Source organism: Lepidochelys kempii, chromosome 16 (assembly GCF_965140285.1).
Source record: "Lepidochelys kempii isolate rLepKem1 chromosome 16, rLepKem1.hap1, whole genome shotgun sequence".
Lineage (NCBI taxonomy): Eukaryota > Metazoa > Chordata > Testudines > Cheloniidae > Lepidochelys > Lepidochelys kempii.
The window spans coordinates 2,953,080-2,979,130 of NC_136395.1; positions in this window are offsets into that span (position 1 = coordinate 2,953,080).

A 26,051-nucleotide genomic window follows, 5' to 3' on the forward strand; every position below is an offset into this window, starting at 1 on the left:
GCTCAGCTGGTTCGCCGCCGCTCAGCTGGTTCGTGAAGATGTCAGTGGGGGTGTCCAGAATGACTCCAGGGGCACAATGGGACAGTGCCAGGTGTGGGCACCCAGGGATGTCCCCTGGGAGATGCAGTATTCTTGCAGGTCCAATGGCAGAGGCATCCATAATGCCACAGGCACCTAGGACGGCACTGAGGTGTCATCGGGGCATGGAGGATGGTGCTGTGTCATCAGTGTCACCTGTGAAGGTGCTGGAGATATCACCAGGGGCACTCAGAGCAGCATTAGACCATCTTCATGGATGTCTGGCAGCTCTGGGGGCATTGCTGGAACAGCACTGGGGGTAATGTTAAGGGTTCCCAGAACTGTGTGCCTGAGGTACCTGGGAACGATGCTTGGGACATTGATATGAGTACCCAGGGTGGGGTTTGGCTGCTGTAATAAATGGTTCCATTTATGTTATTAATTAGTGAGACATCAAGTGGTAAGTTTATTAAACCAGGTTGCCCTGATTAAAGAAATGACAGTGCATTACAGGAACGGGGTAACTCACTACCAATCTTGGGTCCAGTCCACAGCTCACCTGGTTCCAAAGCTGGGTAACAATTTATAGGGTTTTTTTTTATAACCCCTTATTTATTTCATATTACAATTTGCAGTTAGTTATGCAATTTACCATCAATCAATCATAATTAAATGTCATATTCTGTTATGCCTACATTTCCACTGTAACAACTTTAACTTACTTTAGCCTGACCTGAAAACATGTTTTTAACATATTTCATGTTGTCTTTTGCAGTTGGGTATAGTTTAACATTTTCCTGATTCCTGTCCCCAATAATAAAATTAATTTGCTATTAACAATGTTCTTTTACGACAGCCTTTTCTTGTGGTTTCCATTACTACATTATAATTTCGGTTGGTCAGATACAAGCTTTCAAGTTCTGTGTGGCTCAAAAACTTCTCTCTCTCACTAACAGAAGTTGGTCCAATAAAATATATCACCTCACCCACCTTGTCTCTCTATGTTATAACTTGTCATTCAAGTAGTCAGAGCTAATTAAAAGTACAAACTAATCTCAAACAGGCTGCAAAGAGGCCACAGAAAGGCCATTCATTTCTATTCTATAAGCAACAGAAGCTTATATACTCAGAGCTTGTCTTCACTACCACACTAAATTGCCCATTGCTGTATCTGGTGAAGATGTGCAAAGTCAATAGGAGCGTGCTCTCCTGTTGACGTAATTACACCGTCATAAATATAAAGGGAAGGGTAAACCCCTTTAAAATCCCTTCTGGCCAGAGGAAAAATCCTCTCACCTGTAAAGGGTTAAGAAGCTAAATGTAACCTCGCTGGCGCCTGACCAAAATAACCAATAAGGAGACAAGATATTTTAAAAAGCTGGGAGGAGGGAGAGAAACAAAGGGTCTGGGTCTGTCTGTATGCTGCTTTTGCCAGAGACAGAACAGGAATGGAGTCTTAGAACTTTTAGTAAGTAATCTAGCTAGGTATGTGTTAGATTATGATTTCTTTAAATGGCTGAGCAACTGTAATTAAGCAACTGTGCTGAATAGAATGACTATTCCTGTCTGTGTGTCTTTTTTGTAACTTAAGGTTTTGCCTAGAGGGATTCTCTATATTTTGAATCTAATTACCCTGTAAGGTATCTACCATCCTGATTTTACAGAGGTGATTCCTTTACTTCTATTAAAAGTCTTCTTGTAAGAAAACTGAATGCTTTTCATTGTTCTAAGATCCAAGGGTTTGGGTCTGTGGTCACCTATGCAAATTGGTGAGGATTTTTACCAAACCTTCCCCAGGAAGTGGGGTGCAAGGGTTGGGAGGATTCTGGGGGGAAGGACGTGTCCAAACTACGTTTCCCAGTAAACCCAGTTAAAGTTTGGTGGTGGCAGTGGAAATTCCCAGGGCAAAGGGTAAAATTAATTTGTACCTTGGGGAAGTTTTAACCTAAGCTGGTAAAAGTAAGCTTAGGAGGTTTTCATGCAGGTCCCCACATCTGTACCCTAGAGTTCAGAGTGGGGGAGGAACCGTGACACACCCATTGACATAGTGCAGTATAGACACTGCTTTAAGTTGATGTAAATTACATTGCTCAGGGGGTTCACACCCGAGTGACATAACTTACGTCAACTTAAGTGGTAGTGTAGACCAGCTCTCAGAGCTTTGTTCTGTTTTTAGTTCCTTGACATCATTGAGATGGATGCTGGGAACTTTGGGCAACACTGGCGATGCTTGGGATGGTACAGAGTTGTTACCCGGGGCAGCTGCGATGCTGTTAAGGCTCCATGGGTTGGCACTGGGGCATCACCATGGGTATATGATGGTGCCAGAGGCATTGCTAGGGTTGCCCTACTGGGTTGGGGGGGAAGGAGTGGGGAAACACAGGAGGGAGGCATTGTTAGGGTTGCCATCATCTGTGCTGTCTCTGGGAGATTCTATCATGCTCTGAGGGCCTCACTTGGGGTGCCTGAGCTAGTGCTGGGAGCACTCAGGATGGAACTTGGGGCTTTTGGGGTGCTGCTGGTTGCCATGGTACCTGGGGGTATCTGGAATGGTGAAAGAACCATGGTAAAGGTCTTCAAGTATGTAACAGGTTCTTATAAAGAGGAGGGTGATAAATTGTTCTTATCCACTGAGGACAGGACAAGTAATAATTGGAGTAAATTGCAGCAAGGGCGGTGTAGGTTAGACATTAAGAAAAACTTCCTGTCAGGGTGGTTAAGCACTGGGGCGGTTGTGGAATCTCTGTAATTGGAGATGTTTAAAACCAGGTTAGACAAACACTGGCAGGAGACTTAGCCCTGCTTCAGTGCAGGAGACTGAACTGGATGATCTCACGAGGGCCTTTCCGGTCCTACATTATGAGGAGGATCGTGTAATCGGACTGTCATAGTACTGTTCCAGAATTTATTTTAAATTGACTTTTTAACTTTCTCACAGTACACCAGTAAAACACTGAAAAGTTGATATCTTTCTCTTGTAAATGTGGGGATGGGATGGGATGGGTGCCATCTTTAAATGGCAGGAGGGGAGGGGCAGGGAGAGAGGAAGGAAAAGTAAATAAAACATTGTAAGGAAAAAATGCAGGCACACACTTACCCAAGCTCCCTTCCCCTTCATCAGCAGGCTCATCTGCACTCTCCTGATGGGACTAGCAATTCTCCCACAGTTTCAAACAGGTCCAGTTTTATGGCATGGTTGGAGCCCTCTCCTGTGTTTCCCCACTCCTCTTCCCCCTCATTGTTCATGGCACGGGTTCAATTTTAGGCTCCTCTGATGCCTGCACAGTGGTCTGTGGGGTCACTGCAACTATGACATGCAGTTCGTTGTAAAAGAAGCAGGTCTGTAGGGCAGCACCACATCTTTTGTTGTCCTCTCTCACCTTGTGGTATCCCTGGTGAAGTTCCTTCACTTTCATGTGGTGCTGCTGCTAATCCCTGTCCTAGCCCCTATGCCTGCATCTCTTGTGCAAACTGCTCATAAATGTCCACATTACTACGGCTGATCCGTAGCTGTGCTTGCACAAACTCTTATTCCTACGGGCCCAGGAGATCCAAAACTTCTTGTCTGCTCCAGGCAGGAGTGCGTCTACTACCCCCCTGTGTGTGTGGAGCCAGCATGGTTGATTGGAAGAAAAATGACAAAGATGAGCTGCTAGATTAGCTTGCCAAGGAGAACAACCAGCAAAGGGAATTTAAAAAAACGTGTGGTTTGTAAAAGGGGTGTGTGTGTGTGTGGTTTCCCATCTCTGGGCAGCGGAGTTTAAAATTGTAAGCAGAGTGATCAGTGTTGTGGACATTAGAGGATTGTGAGACAGTGGCTGAAGGGCTGTTAGGGTCAACACAGTCCATGCAATGTCTATACTCACACTGTGTTGACCAAAGTAGGATGAACATGGCTTTACACTGTTTGGGGAGGTGGTTTTACTGCATTGCTGTAATGGGATCCTTACCTCAGCCAGAGACAAATTTGCGTATAGACACATGCACAAACCTAACTTATAGTTGCAGAGCAGGCCTGTATTCCCTTGGGGTATGGTGGAGCTGATGCAGCAGTGTTATAAGGAAGCCCAAATTAGTATGGATATCTGGAATCTTTACTTGGCTAGCTGTCACTTGCTCTTTACTAGCGAGAGTGCTTGATGTGTGCAATCTCCCTTATACCACTAAGTCACAATCAACAGAATTGCTGCATACAAATTAGCTGTAGAAGAAGGGTAGTGACTGGCTGAGTGACCTGTGATGTCACAATGTCCACAGTTGAGAGTTACCTGAACTGTTGACAAGAGTTTGTCTGTAGTATATATAATCATAACAATTGGATACAACAATCATTAGGTTGTAATTAAGCTACATTATTAATCTATGCACAAGATTTCAAATAATTTTAACTATATGCAAAGTGTGAAGGGTCTGTGCCATTTTATTGTTAAGATCATTTGTAACAAAGAAAACACTGACAGAGATGCTACATTTTTTAAAGGTTCTGTTATTCAATTAATTATACCTCATAAATTCATTAGGTGAGTTACTTGTAAATTCTCAGAAAAATTATCCTGTACTCCAAAAGCAAATATTATAAATTTGGGGTGGATACTCTGTATTTTTTTCACAGTAAACAAAGATTAAATCCCTGCTTTAAGTGCAAAATGGAACTGACTCTGAACTATGGTACCTCCATAATAAAATAACAGACAAAATGAAAACAACTGAACTGCATGTTGATCCCAAATAATGTTTATTAGGGTTGTCATTTTTATGAGGGAAAGGGTTGTACTTTAATTAGGACATATTGTAATAACTTCATCTTGAAAGAAAGAGTATACACTGATCATAAGAGAAAACACACAGCTATTGCTGGAATGGCCTTCAGAGATCCACTGAATAGCATCATCTGATCAGTTTAACACTTCTGGATAGCAGAAGAAGTGTGACTGGTGCTGTAACAACAGAACACACACAAGGTTCCTGCCCTGAGAAACATACAGTTCAGGGTCCCAATCCTGTAGTGTTCAAGATGTGGGTAGTCTGCTGCACTTGCATGGATAGCCCCAATGGCTTCCCCAAGGCCTGGTGCAAGTGCCACAGTCCACTTACACATCATGCATTGCAGGAGCAGAGCCTAGGTTCAATCCAACCTGACACAGTGACACTGAGAGGAGAGACTTAATTAGTTGGCATGGGATTGTGTGTCTGCCGGGGGACTGCAGACAAGAATGGCCTGTGAGGTAAGATCTGAAGGGCGATTATGCAGTGAGTGCAATGAGGGAGGACATTTTAGTCATTGGGGCAGAATGGGACACCGCAGGGAGGTGGAGGAAGAATGCAAAGGGATGTGTGAATTGCAGGGCATGCGGGGAGTGCAGGAAACAAGGGACAAAATGAAGACAAGGGCAGAGCTGGTTAGGGGCTTGAAGATGAGGACTGTGGGTCTGAGGTAGAAGAGAATGCAGAGGGGTTGGGATGTGGGGTGAGCACCAGCAGAGACAGATGTGTGGCACCTATACGATGTACAGACTGGAGGGGAGTCAGAGTCACGTAGGCCACAGGAAGGAGGCAGCAATAATCTGGTTGGGAGATCACCAAGGAAAGGTTTGGACAGGAGAGATGGAGAAGAAAGGATGGATTCTGGAGATACTATAAAGGAAGAAGCACCAAGACTTAGCAAGAGCTTGGATGGGAATGGTAAAGGAGAGACAGAAAGGAGAGATAACATTCAGGTGTCAGACCTGGAAGGGGAAAAGCAGATTCCTGACTCTCACTGCCACATTGACTCTAGCACGTTCACTGGTCTCCTGGTTTGATACATGTGGATGTTTTAAAACATGTAAACTGCATCTATTTTCGGCTTTAGGCACCACCAGAATCCATGTTATATACATTAGAGCACAACAAAATTAACAAAAAGTCAACAGAAATCATTCAAAGCCCTGCCACAGTCCTGAGCAAAACAAGAAACTTGCACACAGATTATTCCCATACCCCAGCCTGTAGCCAGACAGCCAGCCCCCCACCTCTCAGACCAGCATTGCTGGAAACACAGGAGGAAGCAGGAACAGGGCACTTAACATATATTCCAGCACAGCCTTTGAAGCTGTGAAAGCACAGGTGTGCTGCTACAATGTGCCTCTGGGAACAGATACAACGATTAAGCTCACAGCAGGCAGAGGCCCTGTGACAGACATGGCTGTTAGCCCCAACTAAATAGCGTGATGCACACACACCAACATCCTAGTTGGGAAAATATTTACCCTGATAAAAGAAATGTCCAGTCGTCGACACTTATTGTTTCTCTCCTTTGCAAGTGTAAACTACTCTTGCGAAAGCTGGCGTCGCCCAGACAGACCAGCCTCAATTTGGCATAAGAAAGGAGAAAGAGAATAAAGGAGTACAGAGGTATAAGTAGGGGACCTACAGCACCATGATTTTTGAGTGCTTTCACTATCTATCTGCTGGTCAGATAAGTGACAGCCTCCCAAGGCTTCTGCAGCTAAGAGGGTCCCTACGCCTTGTTCCTTATTCGTCTTTCCGCGGAATTGAGTGACCGATCCTGGCTTGGCACCGCTGGAATCGAGAGATGCAAGGAGGGTAAGAAGCACCCACACCTGATCTCCTATCTTTAGTGTACACATATTTTGACATAGAGCTCTATACTTTGTTTTCTTTTCTTTGGGATTGTGGCTTCAGTTTTGTAACTTGTTTGTGTGTGTAACATCTCTACATTTAAATAAGTAGGCACTAGCAATTTTGTAACCACATGATTAGAATCTAGCTTAATAAATTTTTGGTAACCATTTATGCATAAGCCTGACTTGTTTTCTCTGGTTTACTGTAAAGCAGCCAACACAATTAAAGAACCTCAGCCGTTTTGGCTCTAAAGCCTGGCCATTAGGTGAGAGTACTAAGAGCCTAGCGTTGAGTTGTGCCGCCTCCACGGGGCAAACTCTTGGGGCACCTGTCAGTCAATCCTGGCTGCCCGCTGCGAAGGAGCTCTGAGCTCTAGCAGTTAAAGTCACGGGTGTGGAGAGGCTCTTAGTGCTGCCATTGGGGCACCTGTCAGTCAGTATTGACTGCCCGCTGCGAAGGAGCTCTGAGCTCTAGCAGTTAAAGTCACGGGTGGTTAGGACCTTGGGGCATCCGTCAGCCTAGCCCGGGCTGCCCGCCGCGAAGGGACAGTGCGTCCTAGCGGTTAAAGTCACGGATGGTATAAACGGGCATAGCTGGCACCTCACCAAACATCCTTGGCCGTCGGCTAACAGAAATTGGCGTCACGAACAGGATTGTGATATAGGCTGCACTACAGTAACACAATGAAACCAGTCATGATAAACACCACAGAATTCCCTGAGCTAGAGAAAAGTTTGACCCAAGAGGGATGGGGAAACCCTCTGTGGAGCAAAGAACTGCTGGAGAAATATTGGGGAAAACCAGCAGAGATCTGGCAGCATTTCTGTAACTGGAGAACTGCCTGCAAGATGAAGAAAGGGAAAGGAAAAGGTGCTTGTATATGGCTGCTTACTAACGTTTGGCAAGCTGCCTGTAAGGATTATCATGGTCTGGCAATAGAATTTAATAGGCTGCAACAGGAAAGGGACACACTGCGCAAGGAATGCCAGAATTTAGATACCAGAGTAAGAACACTGAATAGGGATATGGAACATCTTCAGAAAAGATTACTTCCCTTAATTGAGAAAGAAGGGATAGAACGAAGGGAAAAACTGGAGACTAAAACACGCAGTATCAACCAGGCTAAAGTTGAGACTGCTCTCTGGCTAGACCCTGAGGAATGGGATGGAGACATTTGGGATTCAGCAAATGAGTCCCCCTCCTCTGAGGAGGAAGGTCCCTCTGTAAAATTAAGACCAGCTATCACACATCACAAATCAGAAGAACATGAGGAAAATTTGAGTGGGGCAGAGCTGGATGAAGAAGGGGATGACAATTATCCATCCACCTCTTCAAAAACAAAGAAGGGAGGTAAAAAGGGAAAAGGGAGTAAAGCTCCAACACACTTTACCAAAATTACCACCCGCCAATATACTCCCATGGAGTTAAAAACAATCCAGGGAGATTTTGCTAAAAAGCCTGAGGAAGGTATAATAGAGTGGCTGGTCCGCCTCTGGGACACTGGGGGTGGATATATACGCCTGACAGCCCAAGAAACTGAGCGCCTTAACTTAGGTGCAGGAATATTCCTGGAACACTCAGAGGGGAACACCCCTAAAATACTTTGGTCTCTGGCTTGTCGATGGGCAAGAGGAATTTACCCAGCAGACCGAGATGAACCCACAGTAATGCACTGGACCAACATAGATGAGGTAAAAACAGCTCTATTAACTGTGGCTGTTATTAGCATGCTTGGCCAAAACCCTCAAGCGTTAGCCTATGAAAGCCCATGGGAGGGTCAGGTAGATGTAGATGATCTCAGACCCCTGCTTAAGGGAGTTCCGAGTAACCACAGGGCTATGGCACTGTCCCTTAGATCAGAAGCTGCAGCACATAACAGTACCTTTCGGGCACTGCTAAACCTTCTGGTGTCATACTTTAGAGAATTCGGAGACATCAGAGCACTGACAGGCAAAGCTAAGATGCGTTCCCTTCAGGGAAACAAGGGGGCACCATCTAAAGGACATAAAAACAAGCGAGAGCCAACCCAGGAGGAAAAGGAGCTTAGAGCCAAGTTGTGGAGACAATGTCTGGCTTTAGGTTATCCCAGAGATGTGATAAATGGACTGCCCACAGAGCGGCTAAAATTATTCACCACCTTTAAAAGAGCTGACTGGGAGACAACTAATGCGACTCCCAGTGCACCTCTGCAGCTCTCTCCTCTTTCCCCACCTGCAGACACCCGGTATACTCCATTGCTGCAGCAACTGCAAGAGTTACCAGAGCAGGGAAACTAGCTTGTGGGGGTCAATCTCCTCTCCTAATAAACCAGCTTAAATCCAAAGAGGAGAGAACAACAGCAAAAGACCCCCGGATACATGTAACTGTAAATGACAAACACATTATTCCTTTCTTAATGGACACAGGGGCTCAAAGGTCCATGATTAAGCGAGAAAGTTTTCAGGGCTCGCCACCTACTGGCCGAAAGCAAGTACTTGTTACAGGGGTAAATGGCAGTACCATAACTTACCCATTAGTAAAGATAAAACTGGATATCCCATTGCAACCCCACCATCAGCCCCGAAAATATGAGGTGATTTTGGGCAATGCCAACATACTGGGCATGGACGTTTTAAGAGGAAAGAAGGGAAGGATTAATGGGGAAAGATGGGCTTTTGGAGTCAGTTCTGTTCCTCATGCCACCCACCTGGAAGAGGAAAGCCCTCCCCACTATTCTGTAAACTTACTTAGCAGCGCGCCTGCTCTCCCGCCCTCAACAGTAACAAACATAAAGCAGTATAATGTCCCAGCTGAGGCCATAAGCCCTGTTACTGACCTGATCAAAGATTTGGAACAGCGAGGAATTTTAATTCGTACCCACTCTCGCTTTAATTCTCCTGTGTGGCCCATCAAGAAACCAAATGGCAAATGGAGACTCACTATAGACTATAGGAAGCTAAACAGTAACACTGGACCATTAACTGCAGCAGTCCCTAGCATAACAGATATTGTAAACACCATACAAACCTGGGATAAACCCTGGCTAGCAGTATTAGATGTAAAGGACATGTTCTTCATGGTCCCTTTGCAACCAGCTGACCAGGAAAGATTTGCTTTTACTTGGAAAGGTGTACAATACACTTTTACCCGAATGCCACAAGGGTTTAAACACTCACCCACTATTTGCCATGGGGCACTGGCAAAGGTCCTAGATGACCTTATACTGCCACCCAATGTACAAACTGTGCAATACATTGATGACATCTTAATAGGTGGGAAAACCTCAGAAGAGGTACAGGAGGCTATGAATCAAATCAAAGGAGCACTAGAAGCCCTTAATTTAGAGCTACCAGCTGAGAAATGCCATGGTCCCTCCCAAGAGATAAAATTCTTAGGTACTGTATGGATGGGAAGTAGGAGGTCTGTGCCTAATGACACTGTGCAAGAGCTAAATCAGGCACCCTCCCCTGAAAGTAAAGATCAATTGAGACAGATTTTGGGAACCCTGGGGTTTTGGAGAAAACATGTACCTGGCTTTGCCATTATAGCCAGACCATTGTACAATTTGTTAAAGAAAAGTGCTGCCTGGGAATGGGCTCCTGCCCATGAGGAAGCCCTCAGACAACTGATAGGGGAGATACACACCTATCAGGCTCTGGGTCCCATACATCCTGAAGCCCCACTCCATTTGTACCTAACTGTGGGAGCCACTGGAATGTCTTATGCTCTCTGGCAAGACAGTGACACTGCTCCCAGACGACCAATTCAGTTTGGTTCCAAGTCATGGCAAGGGTCACAGGCTAACTACACATCTTATGAGAAGGTGCTTCTGGCAGCTTACACAGCCTTGAGAGAAACTGAGGAATTAACTCAGGATAAGGACATCACAATTCACACTCCTCTTCCAATCATTAAACCTATATTGGAAGGGAAAGAGTTACCACCTGGTGTAGCACAAAAGATGACTATCCAAAGATGGGCACTTTACATACACCACAGGGTAGGGAGTGCAGACACTGCACAAAACCCCACTATGATTCAGGAATCCCTATGGAAAGTAGGAATGCCTGATGAATACCGCCTGCCTCCACAGCAGTCTCCCATTAAGGATGCTGCCCCATTTGATCCTTCTAAGCCTGAGGGAGTATGGTTCACTGATGGCAGTGCCAGGCTGGTCAAAGGAAAATGGAAGGGAAAAGCTGCAGCAGTGCCTGCAGACACCTCTGCAGCACCCCTAACTGCTGAAATTGATGGGTCAGCACAACTTGCAGAATTGGCTGCAATTAAACTGGCCTGTGAAGCAGGAGCCACCGCAGTATATACGGACTCCTATGCAGTATGGGCAGGTGCCACTCAGTGGATCACTAACTGGAAAAATAACCACTGGGAAATAGGAGGTAAACCAGTCTGGGGACTGGAATACTGGAAGTGGTTATATCAGCATGCCCTGCAACAACCCCTGTCTATAGGACATGTCTCAGCTCATCAGAGGAATAATACCCCAGCTGCACAGTTAAACAATTTAGCTGATGCAGCTGCCCAGCTCTTTACCACACAAGTAGAATGGGAACGCTTATATTCATGGTTACATGATAATTTAGGACACACAGGAAGTGATGAGTTAGTGCGGCAAGCACATATCAGGGGGTGGCCTATCACCCACAGACAGGCTAGAGACCTGGTACAAGCCTGCACTATTTGTGCTGAGACTAGAAAACATATAGTAGAAGGACAAAGGTTTGCCAGGCTAAGAGATGGAAAAACACTATGGGCAACCTGGCAGGTCGACTATGTCGGACCACTGCCCACTACAAGGCAGAGGTGGAAATACATCTTGACTGGAGTAGAAATTGTTTCAGGGATTGGTTTTGCATATCCAACCCGATTGGCAACAGGGTTGTCCACAGTTATGGGACTAAACCGCTTAACAGCAATTGTCCCAATGCCTCAAGAAATCCAATCAGATAATGGTTCGCATTTTAAGAATAAACTTGTAAGGGAATGGACCCTTAACCATGGAGTCCAATGGACCTTCCACCTTCCATATCGACCTCAATCTAATGGCATGGTCGAGCGCTGGAATGGGTTGCTAAAGAATCACTTGAAGCCTACTGATGGCACATGGGGAGACAGACTGGACGAAGTGGTGCAGAGATTAAACAACAGACAGACTCCTACAGGAAGTCCAATCAGCAGGGGATTCTTCCCTACAGGGAAAGCTATCTCCCCTGCCAGAACACCACTGCACAGTTCCAAGTATGCTCCCGGAGATACTGTTGTGATTAAACACCCAGCCCTGGGAACCTTTACCTGCGTTTTGCACGCCTATAAAGAGAAAGGTGTATGGAGTGCCTTAAATGCTGATAAAAGGCTAATAACCATTACAGAGGCTTGGATCGCATCCAAGACCGGCTGACCATGTGATTTATTGCAGGAATGGTCCCATGGTTCCGAGCAACCTGCCAGCTAACCTGTCAGCAAAATGGACCATGCAGCAGACCTGTTTGATCACTAGAGACTACTATGGACTGTTGATATATTTGCCATTACTTATAATAGCAGGTGTAATTTTTGCTTTTGGTTTTAAAATAAGTTTTTTAGCTAGAACACGACCCACCAGAGATATGTTCCTGCAAGCCCTCATGATCCTTCTGTTGGCTCCAGTCACCTTGGCAATACCAGAACATCCTCTTCGGGGAGCAATCCAAACCATCGCCTCAGCTGCTGGTGCTACAAATTGCTGGATGTGCACCTTGCTAGATTCAACCAATGGACTGGGACTTGAATTTGTACCACTCAGCCTAAATGATTGGTGGAACAAAAGCGACATCTTTCAGTGGGGACCAGCATGGTACACCAACAACCCTCGCAATGACTCGGGGGAGGTGGGACAATGGCATCGCACTGTTTGGGGACAGCCTGTGGAATATGTAACGGGATCATCTAAAGAAGTATACCCTATTTGTTTTGAAACTCAGGGTGACATACAAATGGGTAGTCTAGATAAGCAGCAATGTGCCCATACAATTGTATTTGATCAGAAAAGTGGGGGTTGGACTACCTACCCACCCATGAGCGACAAAAGAACTTTAAAATGTTGGAAAGGTCCCATCAATGGCACACTTGAACATAGACCCCTTTTTAGCATATATAATGCCACAATTGTTCCCCTGAATATGAGTAGATAGCCTGAAAGCAGAGATTGGTATGACCAATCACTGTTCTTTATTCCCAGTTCTGGACACATTTATAACCCATTGCTAATCAAATCTATTAACTCCTTATTAGATCAGTGTAATGAAAATGGACTTTTTCGCTCAGATCAAATTTTAGAAGATTTGTTAATAGTTTTGCTCTGTACTAACATTAAGATGGGATATTGTGTTCCATATCACCAACCCATACCTAAACCTGAGGGGGGCAGGTGGCACAGAGGACCTTATTCACCTATTCTTAGTAAAGAACCTGGCTTGTTCTTTATTTGTGGGGACAAGGCATATAAATATCTCCCTGTAGGTTGGACTGGAAGGTGTTCACTGGGACATGCAGTACCCGAGGGACTAACAGTACACCCTCATGTTAATGCCCCCAGAATAACAAATCTGGGAAGTTTTATACACCGGTCCAAACGAAAGTTCACCTACAACCCCCTGATTGAACGGCCCTCTGGTTTTCACCGATTTACACGTGCACTTATACCTTGGTTAGGTATAACTGAGCTCGAGATGGCAATAGCAAATGTTTCTGGACAATTGGAAATTGCTCTGAATCATACTGCTGATGCATTAGGGCTTTTAAATGAACAACTTCAGTCTGTGGCCCGATATGCTCTGCAGAACAGAATAGCACTGGACGCTACCCTAGCCCAGCAAGGAGGAGTGTGTGCTGTCATCAACCAATCTTGTTGTTTTTATGTAAATCATTCAGGGCAAATAGAGCAAGATGTGGTTGCTATTAAAGGTGCAGTTAAAATTTTACATGCAGTGGCTGAGAATGGACAAACCTCATGGATGCAATGGTTAGCTCAACACTTGGGATTCTCCCTCTCCCCGTTTTTACATTCGGTTGTGCATACTGTTTTAACCATTTTAATTATTGTAATTGTTTTTTGTGTAACTTTATGTATTATGAAGCGTTTGATTCAAACTGCTCTGTCCTCCACACAAATCAGATACCTAGAGCTAAAAAGGGATCCTACCCAATTCCGCGAACCCTCATCCTCTAATTTGGTTGTTGGGTATTTCTAGATTTCCCCAAGGAGGGCAAGAGGTGCTGGCATCACCGCCACCTTGCAATCTGGGATGTAGTGTGGTGCATCAGGGGGTGGAATGTAGCCAGACAGCCAGCCCCCCCCCCTCAGACCAGCATTGCTGGAAACACAGGAGGAAGCAGGAACAGAGCACTTAACATATATTCCAGCACAGCCTTTGAAGCTGTGAAAGCACAGGTGTGCTGCTACAATGTGCCTCTGGGAACAGATACAACGATTAAGCTCACAGCAGGCAGAGGCCCTGTGACAGACATGGCTGTTAGCCCCTACTAAATAGCGTGATGCACACACACCAACATCCTAGTTGGGAAAATATTTACCCTGATAAAAGAAATGTCCAGTCGTCGACACTTATTGTTTCTCTCCTTTGCAAGTGTAAACTACTCTTGCGAAAGCTGGCGTCACCCCGACAGAGCAGCCTCAATTTGGCAGAAGAAAGGAGAAAGAGAATAAAGGAGTACAGAGGTATAAGTAGGGGACCTACAGCACCATGATTTTTGAGTGCTTTCACTATCTATCTGCTGGTCAGAAGCACCCACACCTGATCTCCTATCTTTAGTGTACACATATTTTGACATAGAGCTCTATACTTTGTTTTCTTTTCTTTGGGATTGTGGCTTCAGTTTTGTAACTTGTTTGTGTGTGTAACATCTCTACATTTAAATAAGTAGGCACTAGCAATTTTGTAACCACATGATTAGAATCTAGCTTAATAAATTTTTGGTAACCATTTATGCATAAGCCTGACTTGTTTTCTCTGGTTTACTGTAAAGCAGCCAACACAATTAAAGAACCTCAGCCGTTTTGGCTCTAAAGCCTGGCCATTAGGTGAGAGTACTAAGAGCCTAGCGTTGAGTTGTGCCGCCTCCAGGGGGCAAACTCTTGGGGCACCTGTCAGTCAATCCTGGCTGCCCGCTGCGAAGGAGCTCTGAGCTCTAGCAGTTAAAGTCACGGGTGTGGAGAGGCTCTTAGTGCTGCCATTGGGGCACCTGTCAGTCAGTATTGACTGCCCGCTGCGAAGGAGCTCTGAGCTCTAGCAGTTAAAGTCACGGGTGGTTAGGACCTTGGGGCATCCGTCAGCCTAGCCCGGGCTGCCCGCCGCGAAGGGACAGTGCGTCCTAGCGGTTAAAGTCACGGATGGTATAAACGGGCATAGCTGGCACCTCACCAAACATCCTTGGCCGTCGGCTAACACAGCCGTGAGAACATTCTGCCCCCTTTACTAATGTTCAAATCTGGGGCTTCTTAGAGAGCCTCTCAGCTGATCTCAGATGTCAGGGTGGTGCATGAAGAAATAGTCGATGTACACAGGAGTTAGGACTAAAACATATAGGCTTTATAGATCCAAATCAACAACTCCAATTGCATCTGGAACAAACTGGCAGCAGGTGGAATATGCTCCATGTGAGCAGCCCGCACACTCTGCCTTAAATGAACTGATCTTTGAGTGATCTTCAAGAGTAGCCCAGGCCCTGCACGTTTCAACATGACAAAGCATGGACAGCTGTGGCAAAATTCACCTCCAGGAGCAAAGGAAGCCATTTCCTCACTGAGGGAAGATGAAAATAGCTTCTGCTGCTTCCTGTTACTCCAGAAGCAGCCAAGGATTCAACAGGTCCCCTAGAATGGGCAGAGTAACCTTGAAGAGGTGTGTGCATAGGCCCTGTGTATCTCCCATAGCCAGCAGCAGGCAGAGTTCTATGGAAATGGAAAGGAGACTGCCTGCCCCATCAACACTGGAGAGACAAACTACCTGGGGGACTGCAGCAGGACCCCGATGGACAACCTGTGCAAAGCACCTACAGGCCCTGAAGAATCTGTACATGGCTGAGCCCAGAAAGGGGAAGTGCTGGCTGCAGGGGGAAGGTTACAGCAGCTGGAGGAGAAGTAGCTCAGAGTTGCTCCCTAAAGAAGGAAGCACAGTTGCCAACTTTCACGCGGTAAATAAGCACCCCAAATGTCACAAAAAAGCCAAAAATCAAGCTAATCCCATTTCAAAACAAGGCCAAAACAAGCCAATCTCTAAGAACCCCAACACTCTATGGGACTAGATCCCCCTGATGTGCAGCCTGGGACTGTGATGGGCCCGCTGTGCACTCCTGACTCTCTCCCCCGCTTGCCTGTTTGCCAGGAGCCGATCAAAAAAAAAAAGAAGCAACAAGCTACAAGCCAAACAAGCAACAAGCCAGAAACTAGCCAACAAGCAACTCACAAGCCAATTAAGCCAAAAACAAGCCCAATTTCTGCATTTTTTTCATGGCTTTGTCATGTCTGGAAGGAAGGTGCCATTTTTGTCTCTTTTACGGAGGGCTTGAGACTGATAGCCCTCTGTGGAGATAGAGGCGGTTAGGGACTATTTAGAAAAGCTGGACGTGCACAAGTCCACGAGTTGCATCTGAGAGTGCTGAAGGAATTGGCGGCTGTGATTGCAGAGCCACTGGCCATTATCTTTGAAAACTCGTGGCGAACCGGGGAAGTCCCGGATGACTGGAAAAAGGCTAATGTAGTGCCAATCTTTAAAAAAGGGAAGAAGGAAGATCCTGGGAACTACAGGCCAGTCAGCCTCACCTCAGTCCCTGGAAAAATCATGGAGCAGGTCCTCAAAGAATCAATCCTGAAGCACTTGCATGAGAGGAAAGTGATCAGGAACAGCCAGCATGGATTCACCAAGGGAAGGTCATGCCTGACTAATCTAATCGCCTTTTACGATGAGATTACTGGTTCTGTGGATGAAGGGAAAGCAGTGGATGTATTGTTTCTTGACTTTAGCAAAGCTTTTGACACGGTCTCCCATAGTATTCTTGTCAGCAAGTTAAGGAAGTATGGGCTGGATGAATGCACTATAAGGTGGGTAGAAAGCTGGCTAGATTGTCGGGCTCAACGGGTAGTGATCAATGGCTCCATGTCTAGTTGGCAGCCGGTATCAAGTGGAGTGCCCCAAGGGTCAGTCCTGGGGCTGGTTTTATTCACTATCTTCATAAATGATCTGGAGGATGGTGTGGATTGCACTCTCAGCAAATTTGCGGATGATACTAAACTGGGAGGAGTGGTAGATACGCTGGAGGGGAGGGATAGAATACAGAAGGACCTAGACCAATTGGAAGATTGGGCCAAAAGGAATCTGATGAGGTTCAATAAGGATAAGTGCAGGGTCCTGCACTTAGGACGGAAGAACCCAATGCACAGCTACAGACTAGGGACCGAATGGCTAGGCAGCAGTTCTGCGGAAAAGGACCTAGGGGTGACAGTGGACGAGAAGCTGGATATGAGTCAGCAGTGTGCCCTTGTTGCCAAGAAGGCCAATGGCATTTTGGGATGTATAAGTAGGGGCATAGCGAGCAGATCGAGGGACGTGATCGTTCCCCTCTATTCGACATTGGTGAGGCCTCATCTGGAGTACTGTGTCCAGTTTTGGGCCCCACACTTCAAGAAGGATGTGGATAAATTGGAGAGAGTCCAGCGAAGGGCAACAAAAATGATTAGGGGACTGGAACACATGAGTTATGAGGAGAGGCTGAGGGAGCTGGGATTGTTTAGCCTGCAGAAGAGAAGAATGAGGGGGGATTTGATAGCTGCTTTCAACTACCTGAAAGGGGGTTCCAAAGAGGATGGCTCTAGACTGTTCTCAATGGTAGCAGATGACAGAACGAGGAGTAATGGTCTCAAGTTGCAGTGGGGGAGGTTTAGATTGGATATTAGGAAAAACTTTTTCACTAAGAGGGTGGTGAAACACTGGAATGCGTTACCTAGGGAGGTGGTAGAATCTCCTTCCTTAGAGGTTTTTAAGGTCAGGCTTGACAAAGCCCTGGCTGGGATGATTTAACTGGGAATTGGTCCTGCTTTGAGCAGGGGGTTGGACTAGATGACCTTCTGGGGTCCCTTCCAACCCTGATATTCTATGATTCTATGATCTGCAGCCCTCAGCTTTACGACAGAAAGACTGAGCCCCAACAGTGAGTCACTGAGCCCAAAAAGGGAGCAATAATGAGTTTTAGTACCATTGGGGTGGTACTAAGAGAGGGTTACATAGATCATCTCCAACCATCAACCCATCAATACCTCTGTCTTGTCCAGACTGAGACTCAACCATCCAGCTTTCCCGAGCCCACTCTTGGCCAGACAATAGGAAAATGGACACTACTGCTCCAGATCTGCTGTAAAGACACAGAGCTGAAAGAACTGGGATGCTGGCAGCATTGCAGCCCAGACTGCTTTACCAACTCCCTCAAAGCTGCACAAGAGCCATGAGCACTGTGCAGTGCACAGCATGAAATGGCTCTTAAGGTACCAGCCTCTGAGACCTTGGAGAGAGAGCCAGTCACACCATCAGCTACCCAGAAGTCTGTATAGTCATCTTCAGTGCCTCCTGGTCAGTGATATCAAAGGGACTTGCCCTAAAAGAATCAGCATCAACACCTGGCCTCTGCCTGTTGCTAGGAGATCATCATCCAGTGAGACCAATGTCCTCTGTACATCTGGGAGGAAAGCTGCTTGGAGAAGACACAAAAGCTGCAGTTGGGAGATAGGGGAGATAAGACTCAGTCAGGGCTACCCCTCCCTGCATCATTCCTGCAGTCCAGAATTTTGCAGACACCCACCCCGTCCCACACACACACACTTCCCCTGCACAAGTCCTTTCCTTAACACAGGGGAGAATGAGGAACAGACCAGGGCAGGGACAGCCAGAGTCTCAAGGTAGCAGGAGATGTCAGGGAGTGGCTGCTGAAGGGTCCTTTGGGCACTCACAATGTCTTACAATCATAGAAGATTAGGGTTGGAAGAGACCTCAGGAGGTCATCTACTCCAACCCCCTGCTCAAAGCAGGACCAACACCAACTAAAACATCCCAGCCAGAGCTTTGTCAAGCTGGGCCTTAAAAACCTCTAAGGATGGAGATTCCACCACCCTCCTAGTGAAATAGTTTTTCCTAATATCCAACCTAGACTTCCCCCACTGCAACTTGAGACCATTGCTCCTTGTTCTGTCAACTGTCACCACTGAGAACAGCCTCGCTCCATCCTCTTTAGAACCCCACTTCAGGTAGTTGAAGGCTTCTATCAAATCCCCCCCATTCTTCTTTTCTGCAGACTGAATAAGTCAAGTTCCCTCAGCCTCTCCTCATAAGTCATGTGCCCCAGCCCTCTAATCATTTTCGTTGCCCTCCGCTGCACTCTCTCCAATTTGTCCACATCCTTTCTGTAGTGGTGGGGGGCCAAAACTGGACACAATACTCCAGATGTGGCTTCACCAGTGCCCAGCCCAAAGGGGTCCTACTCTCATCTGGTCTCTGGGTGCTACTGCAATTATAACAACAGTAGAAACCCAATTGAATGGGACAAAGCAGACCCATGAGGAAGATGGCTGCCTAGTCCCAGACCTATTCTCTCTCTAATAATTACTTTCCTAGCAAATTGACAATAAGTTTATGTCATAAAAGTTTTAAATTAATCCTCTAGATAAACTTCAAACAGTTGACTATGGATTCCAATGAAAAAATGAGAGGCAACAAAAGCGCTAAGCCTGAATCACCTCAACAGCTGAAGGTGGAGATCTCAAGGCCACAGCAGAGCCTCACCCAGTGTATCGCAGCTCTGAAAGAATTCCTCACACACTGGATTCAATCTCCAACGATATTCATGTAAAATCCGAAATGGCTCACTTGGAAAATGAGCTATAAAAGGCTGCCATTGAAACCAGTGAAATTAAAGAAGAAAATACATTGACTAGACAAACTAAAAGAAAAACAACTTTGAAAACAGATCTCAAAGAGCCAATCTTTGCCTCTTGGGCATTGATGAAGGTCTAGAGGAGAAGGATATTATCAACTTTCTCCAGAAGCTGCTTTCTGACATATTTAAATTGGACCCCAGCTGCCCCCATTAGATATTGAAAGGGTTCATCAAATGCCTGGTGCTAGATGGCAGGACTCTGACAAGCCCAGACCCATCATCTTCAAGCTGCTGATGTTCAATGATAAAGTAATGCCAATGAATGCTGCCAGAAAAGCTAAAACCCTTATGTAGAAAGGCCACATTTCTCTTTTACCTGTCTTCTCAACTGAGCTTACCAAAAAGAGAACTGCATTCAATGGCATAAAGCAGATCCTGACAGCGACCAGCATCAGATACAAGATCAAGTACCCTATGGATTTAGCAGGCTTCTGCAAAACACCATCTGAAGCTTTGCAGACAATTCAAAGACAGAGGCTAGACGTGATCAAAAATAGCAGAATGGTTATTCCACCATAAAAAGCATACGTCCACAAGTCTAAAAATCAGTTTGTATTCCTATATATCTTTGCAGATATGGTAATACTCACCTATATAATCTGCCAAATTCTAGCAGCTAGGCTGAAGTCTTTTGTTGACCCTCTTTGGAACTGAGCAACAACTGCGTAACACTGCAATATATAGAGTAACAGCTTAACACGAAGCTGGGGGACACAGACCCATCTACTGATGGAAGTGTTGTCTCCAACTAATCATCACAACGTGCACTGCTAGATGAAGACGTAGAATCATAGAAGATTAGGGTTGGAAGAAACCTCAGGAGGTCATCTAGTCCAACCGCCTGCTCAAAGCAGGACCAAAGCCAACTAAATCATCACAGTCAGGCTTTGTCAAGCTGGGCTTTAAAAACCTCTAAGGATGGAGATCCAACCACCTCCCTAGGTAACCCATTCCAGTGCTTCACCACCCTCCTAGTGAAATAGGGTTTCCTAATATCCAACCTAGACTTCCCCTACTGCAATTTGAGACCATTGCTCCTTGTTCTGTCATCTGCCACCACTGAGAACAGCCTAGCTTCATCCTTTTTGGAACCCCCCTTCAAGTATCTGAAGGCTGCTATCAAATCCCCCCTCACTCTTCTGTTCTGCAGACTAAATAAACCCAGTTCCCTAAGCCTCTCCTCGTAAGTCATTGCCCCAGCCCCCTAATAATTTTCGTTGCCCTCTGCCGGACTCTCTCCAATTTGTCCACATCCATTCTGTAGTGGGGTCCCCAAAACTGGACGCAATACTCCAGATGTGGCCTCACTAGTGCCGAATAGAGGGAAACGATCACTTCCCTTGATCTGCTGGCAATGCTCCTACTAATGCAGCCCAATATGCCGTTAGCCTTCTTGGCAACAAGGGCACACTGCTGACTCATTTCCAGCTTCTCGTTCACTGTAATCCCCAGATACTTTTCTGCAGAACTGCCGCTTAACCAATCGGTCCCCAACCTGTAGCAGTGCATGGGATTCTTCCGTCCTTAAGTGCAGGACTCTGCACTTTTCCTTGTTGAACCTCATTAGATTTCTTTTAGCAAAATCCTCCAATATGTCTAGGTCACTCTGGACCCTATTCCTACCCTCCAGTGTATCTACCTCTCCCCACAGCTTAGTTTCATCCACAAACTTGCTCAGGGTGCGATCCATCCCATCATCCAGATCATTAATGAAGATGTTGAACAAAACTGGCCCCAGGACCAACTCCTGGGGCACTCCGCTTGATACCCGCTGCCAACTAGACATTGAGCCGTTGATCACTACCCGTTGAGTCCGATGATCTAGCTAACTTTCTATGCACCTTATATTCCATTCATCCAAACCATACTTCTTTAACTGGCTGGCAAGAATACTGTGGGAGACAGAATCAAAAGCTTTGCTAAAGTCAAGATATATCATGTCAACTGCTTTCCCCATATCCACAGAGCCAGTTATCTCCTCATAGAAGGCAATCAGGTTGTTCAGGCATGACTTGCTCTTGGTGAATCCATGTTGACTGTTCCTGATCACCTTCCTCTCCTCCAAGTGCTTCAAAATGAATTTCTTGAGGACCTGCTCCATAATTTTTCCAGGGACTGAGGTGAGGCTGACTGGTCTGTAGTTGCCCAGATTCTCCTTCTTCCCCTTTTTAAAGATGGGCACTATATTTGCTTTTTTCCAATCTTCCGGGACTTCCCCTGATTGCCACGATTTTCAAAGATAATGGCCAATGGCTCTACATCAGCCAACTCCCTCAGCACCCTCGGATGCATTGCTTCCAGCCCCATAGACTTGCGCATGTCCAGCTTTTCTAAATAGTGCTTAACCTGTTCTTTCATCACTGATGGCTGCTCACGTCTGCCCCATACTGTGATGCCCAGTGCAGCAGCCGGGGAGTTGACCTTGTCTGTGAAGACGGAGGCAAAAATGCATTGAGTACTTCAGCTTTTTCCACATCATGTCACTAGGTTGCCTCCCCCATTCAGTAAGGGTCCTACACTTTCCCTGACCTTCTCCTTGTTGCTAACATACCTGTGGAAACCCTTGTCACCCTTCACATCCCTTGCTAGATGCAACTCCAATTGTACTTTGGCTTTCCTGATCACACCCCTGCATGCTCGAGCAATATTTTTATAGTCCTCCCTAGTCATCTGTCCAATCTTCCACGTCTTGTAAGCTTCCTTTTTGTGTTTAAACTCACAGAAGATTTCTCTGTTAAGCTAAGATGATAGCCTGCCATATTTGCTATTCTTTCTGCACATCGGGATGGTTTGTTCTTGCACCCCCAATAAGGCTTCTTTAAAAATCTGTTCACTAGTTCTACTGCTGATGGATCATATTATGATAACCACAGATCCTTTGGGGGCAATCAATTCCTGTCCTGTAGATTACAGCCTAAACCGTAAATAACACTAACTATTCAATTTGTGCAGGACATCTGCCATAGTATATGACATTTTTTCTTTTCCCCCATAATATTGTTGTATTTTCCATATTCAGATTTTATACTAATTTGCACTTCATTGACCAAATCAACTGTGAATTTATATGTGATGACTCTGCATACATGTAGATGCATAAGGCCCTACTTAACTTGTGATACTGTGGAAATTGCGGATTCCGCAACATTAGGCTTCTCCCACAATGGGAGCCCTGGCCACCCCAGGGCTGAGAGTGAAAGCCCCCAAGTGGCCGACAGGGGAAAATTGCAGAAAAGTAATAATGGATTTTATTATTGCAAATATTATTACTTTTCCACAGTTTTCCATGGTTTGTCCGCAACTCAGTCACTTTTTTTTGACAATCATCCAGCAATTAAAATTGGGCCTCTTATATGCATATATAAGTGTATAGATGCATGTATAAAAACCTCTGGACGTAGGAATATATTATACATGTTCTAAGAATACCCAATGGTATTTACAGGCTAATATTTCATTTAAAATATATTTGCAATTACAGATGTTTAGAATATTAGATAATACGGGGAGGGGGAGTGAAAGAAATGGAAGTCATTAGGGATCTGAATGTGCGCATACTGCCTGGTTTTATGTTTGTTATTTTTTGTTTGTTTTCTGTTACAAATATACCTTGGGAGACATATGATATTTAATTATAGACCTTTTTGTATACCTGACACCCTCAGAGGTTGAATTGAAGCCATAAATTTATTCAAAACTAACCATTATCTAATATGTATATATATGAACCATTATCTTAGAGATGTGGTTTTACAATATTAACTGGGAATATATATCTTTAGAACAAGGTTATATATCTTAATGTATCTTTTAAAACTTTGCCATTAATTTTCTTAGAGTGTGTTTCTGGAATGTGAGGGGACTTAATGAACCTTAAGAGAATTAAAATCTTGAGAGCAAAATTATGCCACTTTGCTTTAGTGCAGGAAACTCACTTAGTAGAAAAAGCAGCTGATAGAATGAATATGATGTGGTTAAGTGTAGAGTATCATCCATCACTGAATTCTTTTAGAGGCACTTCCTTCTTAATTCATAAAAGTATAACTTTCCACTTTACGTAGTCTTGGTCTGATCCTGAAGGAAGACATATATCCTTTCTGAAGGCTGTTTCAACTCAAAAAGGTTAATTCTAGGAAGCATTTAAAATCTAAGTGGAGGTAATTCTGAATTCTTCAAAGATATTGAAAATATCATTTCTAATAAAAAAGATATTCCTGTAAAACTGGGAGGTGATTGGAATACTATACTAGACACACATCTGGACAAATCCAATTACAAGAGAGACAGCTGTCAAAATGCAATAGGCTAACCCTCATTATTAATGAATGAATTTGATTTAAAAGATATGTGGACACTGAGACACCCCAAGGAGCCTGATATTTCAATACAGTACATTCATCTTCCTCCAGAGTTACCTTTTTTCTTGGGTATTCAGAACTGACTCCAGCATGACTAGAAGCAACTATTTTTCATATACTCATTTTGGATCATGTTCCAATTATACTTACCATAGATGGTAGTTCTACTTTATTAAATTCTCAGTCGAAGCTGAACACTGTGCTGCTAATAGCTGCAAACTTCGTTGCACAGTTGATTCAGTCATCTCTAACTTCATATGAGAAAATAAACAATCTGTAACCTCAGCTATGAACGCTACTGTAAGGGGTGAATGCATAAAGTGGGCCTCCCAAAAGAAGATAGAAAGACAAGTTATTCGACTCTTTAGCCAAGGAAATAGATGATTTGGAGAGAATGCACAAGACTGACCCAAATAATGAAAACCTACATTCTCTAATCAACTCGAAATATAGATATAATGAATGCTTATCCAGCCAAATCGAATTTACAGTCACAGGATCAAACAACGATATTCTGAATGGGGAGATAAAGCAGGTAAACTACTTGGCAGAAGACTTATGAGGAAACTAGCCAGCAACAACATTTCTTCCTTCTTTCTTGAACTAATAGATATAGATACAAATAATCAATTTAAGCAATTCTATCAAGTTTCATATAAATCAGACGACCGAGCTGACCCTAACAAATTTAATCATTTCGTTGAAGACCAGCCTTTTAATATCCTAACTTCAGAACAAGTGTTTTTTGGACAAACATTTGTCAACACAAGGACTCTAACACACTACTGAAAATATAAATTCTGGTAATGCCTCTGGGATGGATAGCTTTCCAAAATATTTCTACAAAACATTTTGTAATCAGTTATCTTCTGTTCTTTCAAGGGTCTTCAATTAAACATTCCCAAAACCATGGCTTGTAATATGAGAACTGTTTTAATTATTTTAATATTAAAGAACAAAGATGGTTGCAACTATGGTGACTTTTAACTCATATCTGTTGAGCACAGATTGCAAAATAATTGGAAAAATTGTAGTGACACAACTGAGTACCATCATCCCATCAGTTACACACACAAGATCAGGTTGATTTAATTAAAAGAAGATTGTTTGCTCATAATACAAGAAAAATTGCTCATTTGATCCAGCAAGTTCAGATACCAAATATTTCCTCCATAGCCTTATCTCTAGATGCAAAGAAGGCCTTTGATAGGGTGGAATTACCTTATATGATGACTTGCCTAAAAAAAATTGGATTTGGATCAATATTCCTAAATTGGATTAGTATATTATACAACTTTCCCCTCCCTTTACTATCAACTAAAGGAATCTCCCCCCTGCATTTCAGCTAGAAACAGGGACATGACAGGGCTGTCCCCTCTCACCCTCCTTTTTAATCTATTTCTTGAACCACTGCCAATGTACACATGCCAGCTCTCAACCACCGAATTAAAACCACTGAAGGTGTGACCATAAACACAGAAGAATTTATATGCTGATGACATTTTTGTACTATTGACGTATCCATTGTCATCAATTCTATCATAATTGAGTACAGTTGGCATTTTTTTGAAAAAGATCTCTGGTTTTCAGATTAACTTCTATAAATCACAAGCAATGGCTGCATCCAAAAGACCAGATCCTTCTTAGTTTCAGCACCTTCCTTTTCAAATATGCAATGAAATCGCTTACTTAAGTGGATTGCACCCTCAGCAAGTTTGCAGATGACACTAAACTGGGAGGAGAGGTAGATACACTGGAGGGTAGGGGATAGGATACAGAGGGACATAGACAAATTAGAGGATTGGGCCAAAAGAAATCTGATGAGGTTCAACAAGGATAAGTGCAAAGTCCTGCACTTAGGACGGAAGAATCCAATGCACTGCTACAGACTAGAGACTGAGTGGCTAAGCAACAGTTCTGCAGAATAGGACCTAGGGGTTACAGCAGACGAGCAGCTGGATATGAGTCAATAGTGTGCCCTTGTTGCCAAGAAGGCCAACGGCATTTGGGGCTGTATAAGTAGGAGCATTGCCAGTAGATCGAGGGATGTGATCATTCCCTTCTATTCGGCAT